Raw genomic sequence first — 9,891 nt, forward strand, 5'->3', positions numbered from 1 at the left:
ACTGCGAAAGCCTGCCTTTTTCTCTAGGCTGGTTAGAATCCAGACTGTCAGAATGCGAGTTGTGATGATTTTTGTGAATAATTCGTAAGTAGCTGAAATGAGGCTTATTGGTCGGTAAGTTTTTTTTTTTAGATCCTTTCTGTCCCTTTTTTTTATGTATCAAAATAATTATTGCATTTTTCCAGGCTTTCATTTTCGCCTTGATAAGGCCATTTGTAAAAGATTGGCTAGTTTCCACTGTTTGCAATTTCTCCTGCATCTATTATAAGGTCCTATACTAATTCCATCTTTCCCCCGGTGTTTTCCCCCTCTTCATGCTTTAGCGCTCTTTTTATTTCTTCTTTGTGAATGTTTAGGTACTCTCTAGTTACCGCCCTCCCCGGCTTCTATCCTGGCTGTTTCCATTTGAGTTGTATAGATTCCCTGTAAAAGTCCTCCACTTTCCTATGATTTCATTCTTATTGTAATGTACTTCTCATCTGGTTTCTTTATTGGCATACATTTGATTTCTCCCTATACTAGTCTCCTTTACTGTTTTCATGCTAGTACCTTTGATCATCACTGTTTCGTTTATTATTTAGTATTGATTTCCGTACATCTTCCTTTTTCGTTTTATTTAGTCTTGTAGTTCGTCTAATTCTACTCTTGTCCCTGATTGACGCTATTTTCATGACCCTACGTTTTTGCATAAGCTCTTTATTTCTACCGGGAACTTGCTGGAGATTTGCTTGACGATCTACCGCCCCTACTTCTAGTGCAGATTCTTTATTATGTCATTTGAAACTGTTGTTGATTTGGTCCAGTGTTTGAGATCTTCGTCCCTGAAAGTGAATATCTGTTTTGGATGATAAGGTTCAATTCTTTCGCTCTGGTCTTCAAGTTAGCTACAATCTGGCTGTGGGTTTCGTATGAGTTTTACTCCTTTCCCTCCTGAGGTGTAGTTTAATTTGGCCTCTGACCATTCTATGGTCGTCTGCCAACTTTACTTTATTACGAACGTCCATTTTACTATATCGCTGTCCTAATTTGAAATTAGAAGTCATTTCGTTTTTGATGTCAGATGGCGACTTCCGAGTCCACTCCGCTCTAGTCTTTTTCGAAGACTAGAGTGATCGAGCCTCCTGCAAAATCAACTAGCATTTGTCCCTCCATTCTAGTACTATTCCGTGATTCCCCATTGCGGTATTCGACAAGATGTCCTTTTTTACTATTTGCATTAAATTCACCAATTTTCATTTCATTCATATCAGATGAAAAGCTTAGTATTCATTCATGTTCAAATGGCGAGTTGTTTAAGCTTTCAGACGAGTAGATGGTTGAATACAGACAATAGGAGTTGAATCATATATATATATATATATATATATATATATATATATATATATATATATATATATATATATATACATATATATCTATATCTATCTATCTATCTATCTATCTATCTATCTATCTATCTATCTATCTATCTATCTATATATATATATATATATATATATATATATATATAATATATATATACATACACACACAAACACACACACACACACACAAAACTTATCATTGGCTTCTTTATGTCATCTATAGCCCAGCACATATATGACCTGCCCATTGCCATTTTTTCTTTTTGATGCTCGCAAGTATATCTTCTATTTTAGTCTGTTTAGTTACGTCGCCCTCATCCGATCTCTTGGGCTAATTCCCAGCATCAACCTCTCCATCTCACTTTAGGCACTTATTAGTTTCCTCTCCAGTAATTTGGTTGTAGTCCATGTTTCTGATCCATAGGTCATAACTGGGAGGACGCATTGGTTAAAGATTTTCTTTTTAAACATAATGGCAAAGAGCCTCTTAGTATGCTACTGTGTCTGCCGAAGGCGCTCCAGCCTAGACTGATGCGTCGCTTAATTTCCTCTTTGCTAGATGTGTTTGTCTGTATGAGTTGTCTTAGGTATATATACTTGCCCACTACCTCTAGCGCTTCACCTTGTACTTGTATCTGTTCGAATTGAACTCTACTGTTGAACATGATCTTAGTCTTTTTCTTGTTCATCCTAAGTCCGACTTTCTCTATTCAGATCGTTTATCAGTTACTGCTTTTCATTTGCAGATTCACTGAAGAAAACAATATCATCTGCAAGTCTTAGATTGTTTAGGTATTCGTCTCCTATTTTGATTTCCGTTCCATTCTAGCTTCTGGAATATTTCCTCAAGTCAAATTGCCTTTTCGTAATCGATGAATGCCATACACAAGGGTTTAATATCTTCGTTTATTTTTTCTCGTATTTGGGTGAGCATGAGGATGTGGTCTGTTGTTGAGAATCCAGTGCGGAAGCCTGCCTGTTCTCTAGGCTGGTTAGAATCCAGACTGTCAGAGATGCAATGATAATTTTGAGGACAGTTTGTAAGTAACTGAAATGAGGCTTATGGGTCGGTAGTTTTTTTTAGATCCTTTCTATCCCCAAAATAATTGTTGTTTTTCGGATTTTTTTCCCCGTTGAGAAGGCATTTGTTAAAAAGATTGGTCAGCTTCACTGTTGCAGTTTCTCCTGCATCTATTATGCGGTCTATACTAATTCCGTCTTCACCTGGTGTTTTCCATCTCTTCATACCTTTAAGCGCTCTTGTTTCGTCTGTTGTGATGTTAGTTACGTCTCTAGTCACCGCGTTCGCTTCTATCCGTGGCTGTTCATTTGAGCTGTATAGATCCCTGTAAAAAATGTTCATTTCTCTTGTGATTTCATTCTTATTATATGTCACTTCTCCGTCTGGTTTCTCTACTGCATACACTTGATTTCTCCCTATTCCGAGTCTCCTTATAGCTGTTTTCACGCTGGAACCTGAGATCACTGTTTCATTTACCATTTGATTTTTCGTACATCTCTCTTCTTTTTATTTATAGTCTTTGTTAGTTCAGCTAATTCTATGTTGTCCCTTTCATAACACTACGTTTTTGCAAAAGCTGTTTAGTTTCTGCCGAGAGCTTGCCGGAGCTATGATTGATGTTCTTACCGCCTTCTTCAAGTGCATCTTTCTCTATTATGTCATTGAACTGTTGCTGATTTGGTCAATGTTGAGATGTTGGTCGCTGCGAAGTTAATATCTGTTTTGGATGTAAAGGCTAAATTCTGTCGCCCTGGTCTTCAAGTTAGCTAAATTTGGCTTCAGTTTTCGTATGAGTTTATTCCTTTCCCTTCTGACAATTCTGTGGTCGCTGATAACATTTACTTTGTTAATAATAATTTCCTTTTTATTATATCACGCCTATTTGAAAATTTGATATCAGATGGCAACTTCCATGTCCTCTTGTATGCATGATACTAGGAGCTCGAGCCTCCGCAAAATCGACTAGCATTTGCCCCCTCTTATTCATAGAGCCTATTCTGTGATTCTCCACTATAGTTTCTCTTATTGTGATTTTTTTTACTCTCTCGCTGGCTAAATGAACATCATAGAGGCTCTCTATTCTTCATCACCATGGCTGCGTAGCAGACGTGAAGCATAACTAAGATGTTTAGGTATTGTTATGAGCCATTTTCGCTTATAATGATTCCACATTTCTTTTGCTCAAAGTTGTGAACTACGAACCTGCCTATTCTGTTGCTACCGGAGTTTTGAACTACAAAGAGTCTGCCACTTAGTTATTTGTCTCGCCTATTACTTCACAGGTCTACAACTCCATAATCAGAAGCTATAGTCGATCATTCTCATTGCCATATATAGTGCAAAGTTCACACGTGGCGTCTGTTTTATTTTTTTCTTCGCTATCAACTTGCCGACGAACCTGACGACCGCCTAACCAGGGGCTCATCGCTCGGAAACTGATGCCGTTTCTCTGTTTTTACAGTCATGGTTTGATAAGAGTGGACAGGCCGAGTTATCCTCCCTTTTTTTTTACGTCGCCCTCATCCATCTCTTGGGACTATCCAGCATCAACCTCTCCATCTCCTTTAGGCATATTAGGTTCCTCTCAGTATTTGTAAGTCCATGTTTCTGATCATAGGTCTAGACGGAGGACGCATTGGTTAAAGAATTTTCTTTCTCTCTCTCTCTCTCTCTTAGGTGTATTTTGGTGGGAGGGGGGGGGGGTTAGCCGGGATGCCACAGATAAGCCCCTCCAGCAGGGTTGGTCCTGTCTAGTGTGGGCTTATGAGCAGTGTCGCACGGTCCTGCTCACAACGCTGGGGTGTACTCCCGTGAGCATGGGGTTGAGTATCAGAAGTGCATATATGTGTGATTATTTTTTATACACTGATTTCATTTATGCGTATGTACGCCTAGTGCAGACATAGTTGTTCACCCGCAAATGCCCCAAGTACTACGCATATTTGCACATGCACATGCAAGCATACACCTTTACATATGCTCCTATGCATATGAAATGCATACATATTCCTACATTATATACACCTACACACGTGCACATGCATACACATATAGACATATGCGCACATCATATGTGCATACATATGTGTATATGCGCCGGCATATATACGAACATACACATGTGCACATATCTTGTACATGTACTTATAACTATACATACACAAATAAAAATATATAGCCATACATATGCTTGCGCACACATGTATGCGCACATATGTTCATATGTGATCACCCATATATATATATACATATATATATATATATATATATATATATATATATATATATATATATATATATATATATATAACACACCTGTACATGCACAAATATATACACATACATATATACATACACATACACATATATACACATAAATATACATATACATATACACATACATACTCATTCACATACAGTCATGCACACACACATACCCATATACATACATCCACTGCAGCAGAGGGGTTGAGGGAAGGAGGTGGATGACGTCGGAGAGAGGGATTTAGGACGATGTTGGAACGGGTGAGAATGGGGTTTGGGGTTAGAGAAAGTTAGAAAGGTAATTTTGTATCTAGCATTTTTTTGAGAGGTGTCGCATTCCTTAGCGGCACTGTAGTGACCTATTTTAAGGGAGTCACCCCAAAACTTGGTAGTGCCCCCTAGAGTTCAAGCTCGTCCCCCGCAAGGAGCCGTAAATCGGGGTGGTGTTGATATTGTTTTAATGATCTTTTTCTTTTATTTTGATGTTTTATTTTGATGGTTTCTTTTTAAACAAACCTGATCTAGCTTTTCTGTTTTTATTGTATAATTTTATCTGCCCTTTTTATGTTAGTTTTTTTTTAGATTCCCATTTTTTATTTCCATTTCATTCTAACGCTTATATATTTACTTCCGTGTGTTTTTATACCTTTATTTTGTTAATTTTTAATTAAACATTGTAAGGTCCAGCGAACCAAAGCATTTTAAAGAATTTCTAGATCATTTTCAATTACCAATTAGAACCAGACACTCGGCAATAGCCTTTGGCGATTGTCTGTTTACAACCGAAAGACGTGTCAGGATCATGCGGTTTCGCTGGTGACCTCTGGAACCGGTCGTGTTGCAAGGCTCACCGAGTCTCCGCTACAAAGTTAAGTAGTTTTGTTTATGGCCACGAGACGTAAGGTCATTATTATTTAAAGGGGATGTGCTTTGTTTTCTTGAGTTTTGTTTTGCTGGACCGTCGTAGGTTTTTTTGTTCTTTTATTTCATTTGCTGTAGTTCTGTTTCAATTTTAGTTTTTGTTGTTGTTTTATTATCTGTAGTGTTTTATATTTGCTCATTTAAGTCCATTTTCAGTTTTAAGCTTTTACTAATACTTTATGAATCTTGCTCACTGTAGTTTTTATTTTTTTTTAGTCTTTTTGCATATTTTTATTTACAATTTGGTTTTGGTTCAGTTTTATTTTGTTTTAGTCTTTTACCACAATTTTAGTCACTTTTGTTCAGTTTTATCAAAAGATTAAGCTTGTTTCCTTGTGAACCTCCATCCTGCCCACTACTTCAGGACAATAAATTATCTTATTAATACTGCTGAATCACGACACCATCACTTGAATTACGCTTTGTTAATGCATAGCGTATCTGCTGGATCTTCTGTCGAGTGGCTGATTAAACTTGTCACTTTATGGCAACCTGTGAGGTTTTCATAATTGTAATTTTCTTATTGATTTTGCTGATTGTTTTAATGATTTTATTCATGGTTTTATCTTTTGTATGTTTTCTTCTTGTATATTTCCTTTTTATTACTTTTAATACTTTTTGTGCTACGCCTCGTCCGCTGAGTTGTTAACCCCTGTTTTTGTTAAATATATGAAGTGGATACTGGACTGTGTTGACTACCCCTTTGGGTTTCCCTTTACCCGGATTTACACGATGATGCTGAACAACGTTAGTACTGCCCTTTTACTTGCCAGGTGTATCTTGCTGGACGTTTTATATTTTGCCATAACCTTTTACCGTGAACCATGTGTGCTTTGTCTTCTACTTTATCTATTCTGATTGTTACTTACTTTTATCTTGCGCTTGTACTCGTTTCCTTTCATCATGCTATTACTCTTTTACTGAGCTTTTTTTTTTTTTGTTTTTTACTTTATTAAGCCTTTGGCGTATTTATATATTATTTTAAGCCCTTTGGCACTTTTTTACGAATCTTTTAGTGTTTACTTTGGTGCTTTTTGCACAGCTTTGTTGTTATATTTCGGTTTTTTTTATTTTTATCATGTATCTTTCGTATTTGTCGTCCTTTAGGCCTGACATCTCCGGGGAGAGTTTGTTCTTGTGAGGGGTCGATTTTCATGATCTTCATTTTTGTGCTTTCCTCACCCCCTTTTCGAGGAACGAACGTGGGCCTCATTTTCCTTGGTCTCTAAGCCTGAAGCCTCACGGGTGGCCTCATTTTGGCTTCCTCTGTCACATAACCTTACAAACCATGTTTAAAGCTACCTGATTTTGTGATTACATACTGTACTTTGCTTTCTTTATGGCTGTTTGCGTTACTGAGATTTTTTTCTTTTTTACTTAAGCCCTCAGCGTTTGTATAATCTTGAAGCCTTCTGCACTTTTTTGTACTGTTTTACTTTGGTGCTTTGCACAGCTTTTGTTGTCCATTTTAGGATTTTTTGTATTTTTATCATGTATCTTCGTATTGGTCACGCTCCTGGTAGGCCTGCATCTCCGGGGAGAGTTGGCTTGTGAGGTCGTTCTGAGCCTTCAGCTTCGTTCCCTGCGTGTGTGTGTGTGTGTGAGGGGGGGGTGTTAGTATCTTTTTAACACCGCGTTTTTTTCTATCTTTCTTTGGAAATCATCCATGAGCATTGGTACTTTAGACTTATTTAGCCATATGGACAACCTCGTAGTCCTTGTTGGCACTTTTCTGGCTATTTTATTCCTTTTAGTTTAAAGTTCCACGTATGCATGGTCCAGTATTGAAATTTTTAGACTTGTAGGACTATTGGATGAATTATTATTTCTATTTTGGCTGGAATATAAGCTATATACATATGCGTATGGGTTTTAATATATATAATCTATATCTATATCGCTATATCATATCGATATTATATCATAATATATATACATTATATATTATAGATAATATATATATATATATATATAGTATATATATATATATAGTATGTTATAATATATAGTATCTATATATATATATATATATCTATTAGATGTATATAGATATATATAGTTATATACTATATGTATATTATATTTAATATATGTAAATTATATATAAACAGTATAGCACCATCAAAGCTATATTATGCTCATAAGCTATATTTGCACTATATCATATGTATATAGTCGTTGATATGTGTTATATATATGTATTCATAGTAATTGAAGGCTTAGTTCTATGTATATGTATATATATACCTCTGTATATATATTAGTTAATATATATATGTAATATATATGTTCTATATATATTATATATATAATATGAATTATATATGCTAGTATATATATGTTACTATATAATGTACTCGTATATATGTATATCTTATCTGTATATCTATATATGATATCATATATGTATCTACTATATATGTAATCTATATATGTTTATTCTATATATGTATATCTATATATGTAAATATCTATGTATGTATATCCTATTATATGTATATTCTATATTGCATATCTATATATGTATATCTATATCATGTACATATGCTATATATGTATATTCTATTATATATGTATATCAATATGTATATCTATCTATAGTTATTCTTATATGGTATAATCTATGGTGTATATCTATAGATGTTATTCTATATATGTTATCTATATTGTATATCTATATATGTATATCTATATATGTATATCTATTATGTATATCTATAATGTATATCTATAATATATATATATATATATATATATATATATACATTATATTATACTAATATATATACATATATACATTTAATATATATAATTATATTGATATTAAAACAAAATTTTATAAAATTTAAAATTTTATTATCATAAATTTTAATATATCTATAATATTTATTTTTTATAAAATATTATATATAATTATATTATATAATATATTATATATATATATATATATATATCTATATATATAATATATATTTAGATATATATATTATATTATATACTATCTATATATATATATATATATATATACATATATATATAATATATATATATCTACATATATATATATTATATATATATATATATATATAATAATATACATAATATATACATATATATATACATATATATATATATATATACCTATATATATATACATATATATATTATATATATACTATAAACATCTATATATATATATAATATATAATAATATATATATATATCAATATAATAATAGTATATATATATAATATATACCATATATATATATATCCATATATATATATATACATATATATACATATACATTAATATAATACATATATACATATTATATTATATAATATATATAATATATAATATATATATATAAATATATATATATATATACATTAATATAATATATATACATATAATATATACATATAATATATACATATATTAATATATATATATAACATAACATAATCTATATACATACATCTATTATACATACATATATATACATACATATATATATATACATACATATATATTTATGGAATGACTTTACAATATATATATATATATATATATATATATATATATATAATTATATATATATATATATATATATATATAAATATTTTCATGGAATGATTTTTTCTACAATTTAATAATAAATAAAAATATTGGTTATCAACACATTATAATTATTTACAAGTTATCAAAAAAAAAAAAGATGGAAATTAAGAATGATCTGGAGTGGAATGACTAAAAGTGCAGATAAATGACTGCTAATATTCTGCAAAAATATACCACACCTTTTAGAAATTTTCCATGCACACTCCACTCCACTTCTTTATACACACATAAAATATATATTTTTTCTTTGACTAACCTGTTCTGGTATCTTCCTTCTTCCAATGCAATCTTATATCCATATACACACATATTATTAAACACTGAATCCAGTATTCTATAAGAAAAAATAATGCTGCAACGGAAATAAAAGTTTAATCCATATTTTCTTAGTTAAATGTAATCTAAGCTAGTGGTTGAGTTTATCCCTTTATCATATAAACCCAGTAAAATGCAAGAGATACTTGGTCAAAATATACAAAATAGATGAAAATTAGGTCATAATCAGTATCTAATTTAGTCTCTACATGATGTTGGTCATCTGCTACTATTTCATGAGGTTATGTTGTACTATAGTTGTGCTGATGCAACATACAGTATACCCACAATGAATATTGAGCAGTTAAATTGTGCATCAATTTGTCAAACTTTAAGATCAGTAACAAAATCATATTGTAAAATGATATGCCAGTAGTAACG

Source organism: Penaeus monodon, chromosome 11, assembly GCF_015228065.2.
Source record: "Penaeus monodon isolate SGIC_2016 chromosome 11, NSTDA_Pmon_1, whole genome shotgun sequence".
NCBI lineage: Eukaryota > Metazoa > Arthropoda > Malacostraca > Decapoda > Penaeidae > Penaeus > Penaeus monodon.